Below are 14212 nucleotides of genomic sequence, written 5' to 3' on the forward strand. Positions count from 1 at the left end.
TAACCCTAGGCCCACACACCCAGCTACCACACTTAACCCTAGGCCCACACACCCAGCTACCACACTTAACCCTAGGCCCACACACCCAGCTACCACACTTAACCCTAGGCCCACACACCCAGCTACCACACTTAACCCTAGGCCCACACACCCAGCTACCACACTTAACCCTAGGCCCACACACCCAGCTACCACACTTAACCCTAGGCCCACACACCCAGCTACCACACTTAACCCTAGGCCCACACACCCAGCTACCACACTTAACCCTAGGCCCACACACCCAGCTACCACACTTAACCCTAGGCCCACACACCCAGCTACCACACTTAACCCTAGGCCCACACACCCAGCTACCACACTTAACCCTAGGCCCACACACCCAGCTACCACACTTAACCCTAGGCCCACACACCCAGCTACCACACTTAACCCTAGGCCCACACACCCAGCTACCACACTTAACCCTAGGCCCACACACCCAGCTACCACACTTAACCCTAGGCCCACACACCCAGCTACCACACTTAACCCTAGGCCCACACACCCAGCTACCACACTTAACCCTAGGCCCACACACCCAGCTACCACACTTAACCCTAGGCCCACACACCCAGCTACCACACTTAACCCTAGGCCCACACACCCAGCTACCACACTTAACCCTAGGCCCACACACCCAGCTACCACACTTAACCCTAGGCCCACACACCCAGCTACCACACTTAACCCTAGGCCCACACACCCAGCTACCACACTTAACCCTAGGCCCACACACCCAGCTACCACACTTAACCCTAGGCCCACACACCCAGCTACCACACTTAACCCTAGGCCCACACACCCAGCTACCACACTTAACCCTAGGCCCACACACCCAGCTACCACACTTAACCCTAGGCCCACACACCCAGCTACCACACTTAACCCTAGGCCCACACACCCAGCTACCACACTTAACCCTAGGCCCACACACCCAGCTACCACACTTAACCCTAGGCCCACACACCCAGCTACCACACTTAACCCTAGGCCCACACACCCAGCTACCACACTTAACCCTAGGCCCACACACCCAGCTACCACACTTAACCCTAGGCCCACACACCCAGCTACCACACTTAACCCTAGGCCCACACACCCAGCTACCACACTTAACCCTAGGCCCACACACCCAGCTACCACACTTAACCCTAGGCCCACACACCCAGCTACCACACTTAACCCTAGGCCCACCCAATGCTGTAGTACAGCCATGGCCATAAGTTTGGACACAAGTACCATGATGCTTGTGAATCTCAGAAAATGCCACAAAATTGTCACTTACAATATAAATACCAGTCATAGCCATCAACCACAATGAAATATATGTCATTTTGGTATGACTGGTATTTATATTGTAAGCAACAATTTTGTGCCATTTTCTGAGATTCACAAGCATCATGGTACTTGTGTCCAAACTTATGGCCATGGCTGTAGTTTGTTGAACAAAGATACAAACACACACTGCAAGATACAAATGCACACTGGAAAACCAAATAACGTAAATGAGGCTGTGAAAAGCACTAAAGCAGTGTTCTTTGGGGGGGGGGAAAGGATCACGAATTTTGTCCAAAATAAATGGCATGGTATAGTATGTTGAACAACACTATAAGCACACTGCAAAACAAACTCCAAGATGAAACAATAGAAAGTAGCTGTGAAAAAAAATACTCGAGCAGTTTTCTTTGACAAAAAGTCATGAATTTTATTCAAAATAAACACCATAGTACAGTATGTCAAGCACAAATACAAACTGCAAAAATGAAATAATGTAAAGTACACTTTCAAAAACTTGAGCAGTTCTCTGAAACAAAACTTCATAAATTTTGTCCATAATTAACACCGTAACATGTCGAAATAATGCCATTTTTCCCCGGACATGTCAAGACAACATGTGATAATGTAATGTACAGCGTGATGAACACTAGAGCAGTCATCTTTGGAGAGAAAAAAATCATGAATTTTGTCCAATTTTAACGCCATAGTATGTCGAACGTAAATATAAATGCACACTGCAATAGGAATTGTGAAGTTGGCTGTGAAACACACTAAAGCAGTTTCCTTTGAAACAAAAAAAAAATTTGTCCAAAATTAACACCTTACCATGTCGAAATAATGCCATTTTTCCCCGGACATGTCAAGACACCATGTGATAATGTAATGTACAGCGTGACGAACACTAGAGCAGTCATCTTTGGAGAGAAAAAAAATCATGAATTTTGTCCAATTTTAACGCCATAGTATGTCGAACATAAATATAAATGCACACTGCAATAGGAATTGTGAAGTCGGCTGTGAAAAACACTAAAGCAGTTTCCTTTGAAACAAAAAAAAATTTGTCCAAAATTAACACCTTACCATGTTGAAATAATGCCATTTTTCCAAACATGCCATATATGATAATGTAAAGTACACGTGAAAAACACTGTAGAGCAGTTTTCTTTGGTTAAAAGAAAGGAACATGAATTTTGTCCAAAATGAATGCCATAGTATAGTATGTCGAACAAAAATGAACGCACACTGCAAGATGAACTAATGTCAAGTAGGCTGTGAAAACCACTATAGGGCAGTTTTCTTTGGGAAAACATGTATTTTGTCCAAAATTAACACCTTAGTATGTCAAAATAATGCCATTTTTCCAACATGCCATAAAGACACGCCATATGATAATGTGAAGTATGCCATGAAAAACACTGTAGAGCAGTTTTTTTGGTTAAAAAAAGGGTCATGAATTTTGTACAAAATAAACGCCACAGTATAGTATGTCGAACAAAAATACAAGCGCACACTGCAAGATAAAAGCGCACACTGGAAAATGAAATTATGTAAAGAAGGCTGTGAAAAACACTAAAGCAGTTTTCATTGGGGAAAAAAAAGGATCATGAATGTTGTCCAAAATAAATGGCATTGTACAGTATGTCAAACAAAAATACACATGCACACTGCAAGATACAAACAGTGCAAGATGAAATAATGCAAGTTACACTGAGAAACACCATAGAGCAGTTTTCTTTGAAAGGATCATGAATTTGTCCTAAATGAACGCCATAGTATGTCGAATAAAGATACAAATTCACACTCCAAGATACAAATGCACACACTGCAAGATGAAATGCTGTAAAGTAGGCTGTTAAACACTAGCAGTTTTCTTTGAAAAACCAAGTCTTGAATTTTGTCCAAAATATACTCTATAGTTTGAACAAAAATACAAACACTGCAAAATACAAACGTACACACTGCAAGATAAACTCAGTGCAAGATAAAAGCACACTGCAAGATACAAACGCGCACTGTAAAATGAAATGTAAAGTAGGCTGTTGAAAACAGAGCAGTTCTTTGAAACAAAATTTAAAAAAATCAAATATTGTCCAAAATTAACACCATAGTATGTCGAAATAATGCCATTTTTTCCCAGCATGCCATAAAGACACCATATGATAATGTTAAGTACACCGTGAAAAACTGTACACAGCAGTTTTCTTTGAAGAAAAAAAAACATGAATTTTGTCCTAAACAAACACCAGTGTAGGATGTCAAACAAAAATACAAACACTGCAAAACACACTAAAATGAAATGTAAAGTAGGCTGTTAGAAACACTATACAGCAGGTTTCTTTGAATTAAGTGATCATGAATTTTGTCCAATATTAACGCCATAGTATAGCATGCCGAACAAAAACACACACTGCAAGATGAAATAATATAAAGTAGGCTGTGAAAAACTCTGTACGGTAGTTTTTTGGAAAAAGTGATAATGAGTTTTGTCCAGAGTAAATACCATGGTATAGTATTTCAAACAAATAAATGTACACTGCAAAAGATTAACGTACAGTGCAAAAAACACTGCAATACAAATGCACAGTGCAAGATTAAATAAGGTAAAGTAGGCTGTGAAAAACACTGTAGAGCAGTTTTCTTTGGAAAAAAGTGATAATGAACTTTGTTCAAAATAAACGCCATAGTATACTATTTCAAACAAAATGCATACTGCCAAAGATTAATGTACAGTGCAAAAAACAGTGCAAGATAAATGCACACTGCAAAATTAAATGTAAAGTCGGCTGTTAACACTACAGAGCACTTTTCTTTGAAACAAAAAAAATCATGAATTTTGTCCAACACCATAGTATGTCGAAATGCCATTTTTCCGACATGCCATATGATGAAATGTATAGTAGACCGTGAAAAAGTTATGATGTCGGGTTGGCTCAGGAAATGACCGTCTGTCTTTGAATGCAACACAATTTGCTTTTTTACAGCTGTTCCAAGCAACTACAAACCAAGATGGCAACTACACAGGAAACAATACAGTGACTACTAGTGGCTGGAAACTATAAAGAAACACCAAATAATTCCTACTTGCAGTAGGTGACACTTAACTGCTATAAAACAAACCAATTTACTATAACCACAAGGTTTGAGTGAATACTACAAATAAAGAATACTCTGAACGATGCTCTGTACAAGAGCGGAAACTACGACCAAACTAACCAACTCAAATTCTCTGTGATGCACAGGACGATTCAGTGGAGGGAGCCAGCGTGCAGGGCCAGGTGGTGGTGGGGGGTAACAGACAACAGGTGAATGGATGAGACGCCCAAGGGTGTGCGTCTTTACATGTGTGATTTTATGAGAAATGTGCTTTCACATTGTGGAGGCTTTTTTAATGCCTTATTTTTCTTTTAATGGAAAGCTCTTTGATTTTATATCTGTGAAAAGTGCTATATAAATAAACTTTACTTACGACAGCCTGGAGAGATTTCCCTTCTTACCAAAGTGGAGACCAGAATCAGGTGTAGAGGACTCTACTAGGAGCAGGTGGAACCAAAACTAGAAGAGACAAACAGTGAAGATTAGTACAAAATGTTGGTTCAGACAAACTTGCTTAATGACAACTTGGGCTCCTACCTGATGTGTCATGATCTGGCGCTTGAGTTGAGAGGCGCCTGGTTTTACCGAGGCAGGGTGTGCTTGATTAGACCATCTCCACCTGCTCCTAGTTCTGGCTGAGGATTGCTAATGAGGCACACCTGTCGTTGCTTCTGCACTGCTGAGCCACCCTGAGAGAGAGGCATTATGTAGGCCTTGCAGCAGCTAGCCTGACAAAACCACTATAGAGCAGGTTTCTTTGAAAAAAAATATTGATCATGAATTTTGGACAAAATAACACCATAGTGTATTATACCGAACAAAAATACAAACACACTGCAAGATGAACTAACGTAAAGTAGGCTGTGAAAAACACTATAGAGCAGTTTTCTTTGTAAAGAAAAATGATTATGAACTTTGTACAAAATAAACACCATAGTATGGTTCGTCGAACAAAAATACAAACAGTGCAAGACACAAATGCGCACACTGCAACACATTTGCACACTGGAAAATACAAACACTGCAAGAGGAACTAACAAAGTAGGCAGTGAAAAACAATATAGAGCACTTTTCTTTGGGAAAAAAAAGGATCATGAATTTTGTCCAAAATAACCATAGTATGTTGAACAAAAGTACAAATGCACACTACAAGATGCAGATGCACACTGCAAAACACAAACCACAAAATGAAATAATGTAAAGTAGGCTGTGATAAACACTATAGAGTAAAAAAAAGATCATGAATTTTGTCCAAAATAAATGCCATAGTATAATATTTCGAACAAAAATACAGACGCACGCTGCAAAATGAAATGTAAAGTAGGCTGTTAAACACTACAGAGCAGTTTTCTTTGAAACAAAAAAATGTCCAAAATTAACACGTTAGTATGTCAAAATAATGCCATTTTACCAACATGTCATGAAGACACACCATATGATAATGTAAAGTACACCGTGAAAAACACTATAGAGCAGATTTCTTTGGTTAAAAAAAAAAAAAAAAAAGATCATGAATTTTGTCCAAAATAAATGCCATAGAACAAAGACAAGCGCACACTGCAAGATACAAGCGCACACTGCAAGATACAAGCGCACACTGCAAGATACAAGCGCACACTGCAAGATACAAGCGCACACTGCAAGATACAAGCGCACACTGCAAGATACAAGCGCACACTGCAAGATACAAGCGCACACTGCAAGATACAAGCGCACACTGCAAGATACAAGCGCACACTGCAAGATACAAGCGCACACTGCAAGATACAAGCGCACACTGCAAGATACAAGCGCACACTGCAAGATACAAGCGCACACTGCAAGATACAAGCGCACACTGCAAGATACAAGCGCACACTGCAAGATACAAGCGCACACTGCAAGATACAAGCGCACACTGCAAGATACAAGCGCACACTGCAAGATACAAGCGCACACTGCAAAATGAAATGTACAGAAGGCTGTGAAAAACACTATAAAGTAGTTTTCTTTGGTGAAAAAAGGGATCATGAATGTTGTCCAAAATAAATGGCATTGTACAGTATGTCAAACAAAAATACACATGCACACTGCAAGATACAAACCCACACTGCAAGACGAAATAATGTAAATTACACTGAGAAACACCATAGAGCAGTTTTCTTTGAAAGAAAGGATCATGAATTTTGTCATAAATGAACACCATAGTATGTCAACGATACAAATGCACACTGCAAGATGAAATGCTGTGAAGTAGGCTGTTAAACACTAGCAGTTTTCTTTGAAAAAAAAATCAAGTCTTGAATTTTGTCCAAAATACACTATAGTTTGTTGAACAAAAATACAAACACTGCAAAATACAAACACACTGCAAGACAAACTCAGTGCAAGATAAAAGTACACTGGAAGATAAACGCGCACTGTAAAATGAAATGTAAAGTAGGCTGTTGAAAACAGCAGTTTCCTTTGAAACAAAAAAAAAATCAAATATTGTTCAAAATTAACACCATAGTATGTTGAAATAATGCCATTTTTCCCAGCATGCCATAAAGACACTATGATAATGTAAAGTACACTGAAAAACTGTACAGAGCAATTTTCTTTGAAAAAACATGAATTTTGTCCTAAACAAACACCAGTGTAGTTTGTCAAATACAAACACACTGCAAGATAAAACAAACATGCTGCAAAACACACTAAAATGAAATAATGTAAAGTAGGCTGTTAGAAACACTATACAGCAGGTTTCTTTGAAATAAGTGATCATGAATTTTGTCCAATATTAACGCCATAGTATAGCATGCCGAACAAAAATACAAACACACTGCAAGATGAAATAATATAAAGTAGGCTGTGAAAAACTCTGTTGGGTAGTTTTTTGGAGAAAGTGATGAGTTTTGTCCAGAGTAAATACCATGGTATATCATGGTATATCGTATTTCAAACAAATTAATGTACACTGCAAAAGATTAATGTACAGTGCAAAAAACACACTGCAATACAAATGCACAGTGCAAGATTAAATAAGGTAAAGTACGCTGTGAAAAACACTGTAGAGCAGTTTTCTTTGGAAAAAAGTGATAATGAACTTTGTTCAAAATAAACGCCATAGTATTTCGAACAAATAAATGTATACTGCCAAAGATTAATGTACAGTGCAAAAAACACACTGCAAAATTAAATGTAAAGTCGGCTGTTCACACTATAGAGCACTTTTTTTGAAACAAAAAAAATCATGAATTTTGTCCAACATTAACACCATAGTATGTCAAAATGCCATTTTTCTGACATCCCATATGATGAAATAAGGTATTATAGACCGTGAAAAAGTTACGATGTCGGGTTGGCTCAGGAAAGAACAGACAGTCTTTGAATGCAACACAATTTGCTTTTATACAGCGGTTCCAAGAAACTACAAACCAAGATGGCAACTACACAGGAAACTGAAGACAATGGGCTCCAAACACTCACAGCAACAACAAAGAAATAACACCAAATTCCTACTCACAGTAGGAGACACTAAGGTGCTATAAAACGGAACCAATTTACTATAACCACAAGGTTCGAGGGAATAGTACGATAAAGAATACTCTGAACGATGCTCTGTACAAGAGCGGAAACGATGGCCAACTAACTCAAAATCTCTCAGTGATGCTCAGGACAGTTCACAGTGGTGGAAGCCGGAGTGCAGGGCCAGGGGGGGGGGGTAACAGACACAACAGGTGAATGGAGGAGACGCCCAAGGGTGTGTGCGTTTTCTTGTGATTTTATGTGGGTGACTTTGAGAAACGTCATTGTACATCATGGAGGCTTATTATAATATCTTATTTTTCTTTGAATGTAAAGCACTGTGATTTGTATATCTGTGAAAAGTGCTATATAAATAAACTTTACTTACGGCGGCCTGGAGAGATTTCCCTTCTCGCTGAAGCAGAGACCAGAATCAGGTGTAGAGGACTCTACTAGGAGCAGGTGGAACCAAAACTAGAAGAGACGAGAACAGTGAAGATTAGTACAGAATGTTGGTTCAGACAAACTTGCTTAATGAAAACTCAGGCTCCTACCTGATGTGTCACGATCTGGCGCTTGAGATGTGAGGCGTCTGGTTATACTGAGGCAGGGTGTGCTTGATTAGATGATCTCCACCTGCTCCTAGTTCCAGCTGAGGATTGCTGATAAGGCACACCTGTTGTCGCTTCTGCACTGCTGAGCCACCCAGGGGGGGAGGCACCATCTAGGCCTTGCAGCAGCTAGCCTGACAAAAACATTATAGAGCAGGTTTCTTTGAAAAAACAATGATCAGGAATTTTGGACAAAATAAACACCATAGTGTATTATATCGAACAAAAAATACAAACACACTGCAAGATGAACTAACGTAAAGTAGGCTGTTAAAAACACTACAGAGCAGTTTTCTTTGAAACAAAAAAGTCCAAAAATAACACCTATGTCGAAATAATGCCATTTTTTCCAACATGCCATGATAATGTGAAGTACACCGTGAAAGACACTATAGAGCAGATTTCTTTGGTTAAAAAAAAAAGAAAAAAAAACATGAATTTTGTCCAAAATGAACGCCATAGTATGTCGAACAAAAATACAAATGCACACTGCAAGATACAAACACACCGCAAAATACAGATGTACACTACAAGATGAATGTACAGTAGGCTGTGAAAAACACTAGAGCAGTTTTCTTTGAAACAAAAAATTTTGTCCAAAATAAACACCTTAGTACAGTATAGAATCAACCAATCATACTCAAATACTGTAAAACAGTCAAGATGCGACAAAATAAAGCAAAATGACCAGGAAACTCACCAAATCCTCAATCTGAGGCAAAATGACAAAAATAAAGCAATAGCACTGAAAAATACTGTAAAAAAAAGTCAAGATGACAAAATGAAGCAGTCAGCATAGAAAGACAAAAAAAAAAAAAAAAAAAAACACTAGGAAACTCACAAAATCTTCAATCTGAGACAACAAAAAATAATCAACCAATCATACTCACAAATGTAAAAAAGTCAAGATGTGACACAAAATGAAGCAAACTGACAGGAAACTCAAAATCCTCAGAAAACAAAAGTCAACCAATCATACTCAAAACAACGTGAAACAGTCAATATGTAACAAAATGAAGCAACAATCAGCATAAAAAGATGCAAAAATCACCAGGAAACTAAATCCTCAATCTGAGACAACAAAATGACAAAAGACAACCAATCATACTCACAAATAATGTAAAACAGTCAAGAGGTGTCTAACCCAGGTTTAAATTGAGACTTTTTCTGGCCCAAAATGGCCATGGATGTAGAACACAAAATCGAGACTTGTAGTTGTGTCTGGAGGAAGGCGTTGCCCAATAAATCTGCTCCACTGGTTAACATCATCCCTTCGTGTTCTCTTGAACTGCTGTGTATGGATTTACTGACCCTCGAGCCTGACTCAACACCAGAGACACTTGTTCTAACAGATCACTTTACCAAGCTTGCAGTGGCCATTCCAACGCCAAACAAAGAACGAACTGTGGAAAAGTGTTTATGGGACAATTGTCATTTACTACGGCATCCCTGAGAGAATCCATACTGACCAGGGTCCGGATTTTGAGTTAAGGCTAATTAAACAGCTGTGTGAGGTGGCAGGTATTCAAAAGAGCCGTACGACACTATACCACCCAAGAGGCAATCCAGTGGAACAATTTAATCATACACTCTTTAGCATGTTTGGAACACTGGAGGAAAAACACAAATCAAAATGGAAAGACTTTGTGAAGCCATTAGTTCATGCATATAATTGCACCAAGAATGAGGTTACCGGTTATGCCCCGTATGAGCTAATGTTTGGACGATGGCCTCGTCTGCCTGTTGACCTTGCTTTTGGTCTCCCACTGCAGGAAAACAAGCACAAAATCTTTTCACAGTATGTTCAAGATTTAAAGTCACGCCTTGAAGAGAGCTTCAAGATTGCTTAAAAGAACACTCCCAAATGTGCTGAACGAAATAAAACACGCGTCGACCAGCGAATCATATCATCAGCATTGGAAGTGGGAGACAAAGTGCTTGTGAGGAATGTACACCTCAAAGGAAAACAAACTCAGATAAATGTGAGAGACGTCTTTGTTGTGATCAGCAGAGCTGGAGATCTCCCAGTTTACAGAGTAAAGCCTGAGTGCAAAGATGGACCTGTACGCACTCTCCATAGAGACCTCCTCCTTCCATCTGGCTTTCTTCCAGCCAATGAGAATAGTGATGTGCCCTGTGGATAGTCTCCTGTAACTCGACCACACACTCATCTTAATCCTGATCCCGATGTCCACACCGACTCACCTGCTGCTGAAGAGTCTGAGGACGTGGTCCCCGTAAGTCTTGACTTACCTGCCATCTGCTTCACTGTGGAGAAAACACATCCAGTTCCGGCTTTCTGTCAGAAGTGAACCTGACGAAATCCATTCTCCAACTCCCTGTTCCATCATTTCTGTCCCTCTTGACAAACTTGAGCCGGAGACGAGCAACAATGAGGCGGAGTCAAGTGTGGAGGAAAATGAAGAGGATCAAGGAAATGAATCAAACAACTTACCTGTAAACTCACATGAGCCTGTAAACATACCTACCGTAGTTTCGATGGATGAAGACTTACCTGAAGATCCAGTTCAGTCTGAGCCTGACTTTATTAACTCACCAGTTGCCACTGCCAGGGATGTAGTTAACAGTGGTTTTACGCTTAGACGCTCAATTTGTCAGAGAGCGCCACCTAAATGACTAGATTACAACACCCTTGGTAACCCGCTTACATCTGTAGTTCAGACATTGCTCCAAAATGTGTCCCATATCCTAAGTGTTTCCACCTCTCCCGAATCTATTGTGCCATCTATTCATGTTGCTTAAGTTTAGCATGCAACGGGACGTGCCTGGTTTAAGGCGGGGAGGATGTAAATCAGGTTTATAATGGGACTATATTAAGATATACAAAGATCCTATTAAAATAAAATGTTTACATCAATAAATATGTATACATCGTCCTAGTCATGTGACCAGGAAACTCACTAAATCCTCAATCTGAGACAACAAAATGATAAAATCAAGCAATAATACAAAACAGTCAAGATGTGACAAAATGAAGCAACAATCAGCATAAAAAAACATGCAAAAATCACCAGGAAACTCACTAAATCCTGAGAAACAAAATGACAAAACTCAACCAATCATACTCAAATAATGCAACAGTCAAAGATGTGACACAAAATGAAGCAAAAATCAGCATAAAGATGCGAAATCGCCAGGAAACTCACTAAATCCTCAATCTGAGACAACAAAATGACAAAACTCAGTCACACACAAATAATGCAACACTCAAGATGTGATTTAAAAAAATGCAGCAAAATGACCAGGAAACTCAAGCAATCCTCACAGACAACAAAATGATCAACCAATCATACTGACTAATAATGTAAAACAGTCAAGATGTGACAAAAAAAAAATGAATCAACAATCAGCATAGAAAGATGCGCAATCACCAGGAAACTCACTAAATTCTTAATCTGTGGCAAGTTCTGTATGTGTTTCGACACAGCTTTGCTCAAACTTGTAAAAAGCCTGTTTGGCCATGAGGCTCACAAACGGACAACTCAGTCTTGTTTGTTTGTTTTTTTGCTGCTTTTGGTTTAAAGGTGGAATGAAAGTTGACAGGTTGATAACCTTCAATATGAATTGGAAAAAAAGACAGTATTTTCAAACATCATGTGTTCTTTAAATCAAAGAAATTTAATTTACACATTTACTAAATAAATTTAAATTGACTTTCAACTTTATAATCTTGAGTGTGAACCAAATTCATTAAATTAAACCTCAATTTCTTTATACAAAACAAACATTTCAAGTTCTCTTAATTAGTCCTACCAGATGCGTCCTCACGGTCCAAACAGCAGCTGTGTCTTACTTCATATGATGACCAGGATCAAAGGAAGACTGACTGATCACCAAACATTTTAAGGCCTGCTGGATGAGACGGTGCCCAGGTAAATTGTGTCCCTGTGGAAGCACTGGTTGTCATTTTTTAGTTCCACTCCTGTGCTTATGTTGCCCCTTCAGGCCTGGAGTGTGTTTTACATCCACCAGTTGGTGTGTTTGGGGACGCTCTCCCTTTTGACTTCACAATCTGAGACAACAAAATGAGAAAAATCAACCAATCATACTCACAAATAATGTAAAACAGTTAAGATGTGACACAAAATGAAGCAAAAAATCAGCATAAAAAGAAGCAAATGTGATGGTCCCACTCCAGCTCCTGCCCATACCTCTGTTTCCCTCTGTCTGCTGTCCTCTCCTCCTGTCTCTCTCTCCCAGTTGCTCGCCCTCTGTCTGCCTTCACTCTGTTGGCTGATTGCTGTTATAGGCGTCAGCTGCACCAATCAGCTCAACTCCACTCACCTGCTCCCCTCCTCTGCCACTTAAGCTCTGCTCTTCCCCTCAGTCTCTGCTGGATCATTGTTTGACAGACCCACATGCTGTCCCAGACTCCATCCTCCACAAACCCAATCCTCTCTGGACTACATCAGTTTTTTGGACCTTTCTGCTTCCCCCCTTTTTGTGGATTTCCCCCTTGTACTCAGTAGTTTTGGATGGACCTCAGCCTGGTTTCTCCTTCATTATTAGTTCCCCTGAGTGCGAGTACTTCACCGTAGCTCGTTTGTGTTCAACTGTTTGGTTTTCGCTCTGCCTCTTCTGTCTAGTTCTTAGTTTTTATTTTGATGATAAAATCCCATTTCCTTTAACTCTTGTTTGCCTGTCTATTGTGTCTGTGCCTGGGTTCAACCACCCCCCACCGTAACACAAAATCGCCAGGAAACTCTCAAAATCCTCAATCTGAGACAACAAAATGACAAATCAACCAATCATATTGTGGTGCTCTTGTGCTGCTCATCCGTAATGTTGCTGAATTTACACTATAATAATAATAATAATAATAATAGTAATAGTATTGTTGCTGCCTGTTCATTCAACATTACACACGCAGTATTGATTTAATGAATGTTTTCTTTCATTTCACGTGTCTGTATTTAAAATAACTCGTATTAAAACATGATTCCAGTGAAACAACTTTGAAAGAAGTCAAAAATCATACTGCTTTACTGCTATATCCTGCATGCTATTGTGGCAGTACAGGCATCAGTGGGTGGTCATGCCTAATTGGCAATGACCTAGCCAACCACCCGAGGCGCACCCACATATAAGAGGGGCGATCCCTACCTGCCATCTCTCTCTCGCTGCTCCTGACAGGTGATGTCATTTCCGGACCGGACGCTTTGCTTCGGACAGGTAACGCGGCTTGTCTGCTCACCTGATGCTTTTGTCTCGCGTAGCAGGGAGCTAATGATTTTGTGTTGTGCTACAGAGTGGCCGACTTGGTGCTCTCCAGGCTCATGTGTGTGTGTCATCTGAATGGCCTGCTGTGGTGAGTGTCTTCCTCTCTGCCTGTTACACGGCTGATAATTACCGTGGCTAATTATAGCCTGATTGTAGGTGGACGCTGGTAGCTGTGCGGTACCCTCTCCCTCTTTCGTGGTGTGTGTGTCATACTGGTTGACCTGCTAACTGGTAGGTAGTTTCCTGCACTCTCTGATTTTTGTATACAAACGCGAACTCATTAATGACCGATTCGTCGGGTCCTCAGATCCCTCTGCTAATGGTGCGAGTGACGTCTGCAAATGGTGCGTGAGTGACGTCAGCATCTGCTGACCAGGTTTGCGGCCAGAACTCGAAACATACATAGCCACCAGCTACGGGGGACCGCTGCTGCTTTGTCTTTGTTTCCTTTTATGCTG

The 14212-nt window shown here is 40.2% G+C and overlaps 1 long non-coding RNA gene across 1 annotated transcript; it reads right to left on the minus strand.

Annotated features, from left to right (window-relative positions):
• Positions 1–1543: 1543 nt before the first annotated feature.
• Positions 1544–12510, minus strand: LOC127530618 (uncharacterized). The gene is made up of 5 exons (XR_007937264.1): positions 12288–12510; positions 8457–8647; positions 8291–8376; positions 4951–5102; positions 1544–4872 (listed from the first exon to the last, which is right to left on the minus strand). It is a non-coding gene; the product is annotated as an uncharacterized LOC127530618 (long non-coding RNA).
• Positions 12511–14212: the final 1702 nt, after the last annotated feature.

Source organism: Acanthochromis polyacanthus, chromosome 17 (genome assembly GCF_021347895.1).
Source record: "Acanthochromis polyacanthus isolate Apoly-LR-REF ecotype Palm Island chromosome 17, KAUST_Apoly_ChrSc, whole genome shotgun sequence".
NCBI classification, from domain to species: domain Eukaryota; kingdom Metazoa; phylum Chordata; class Actinopteri; family Pomacentridae; genus Acanthochromis; species Acanthochromis polyacanthus.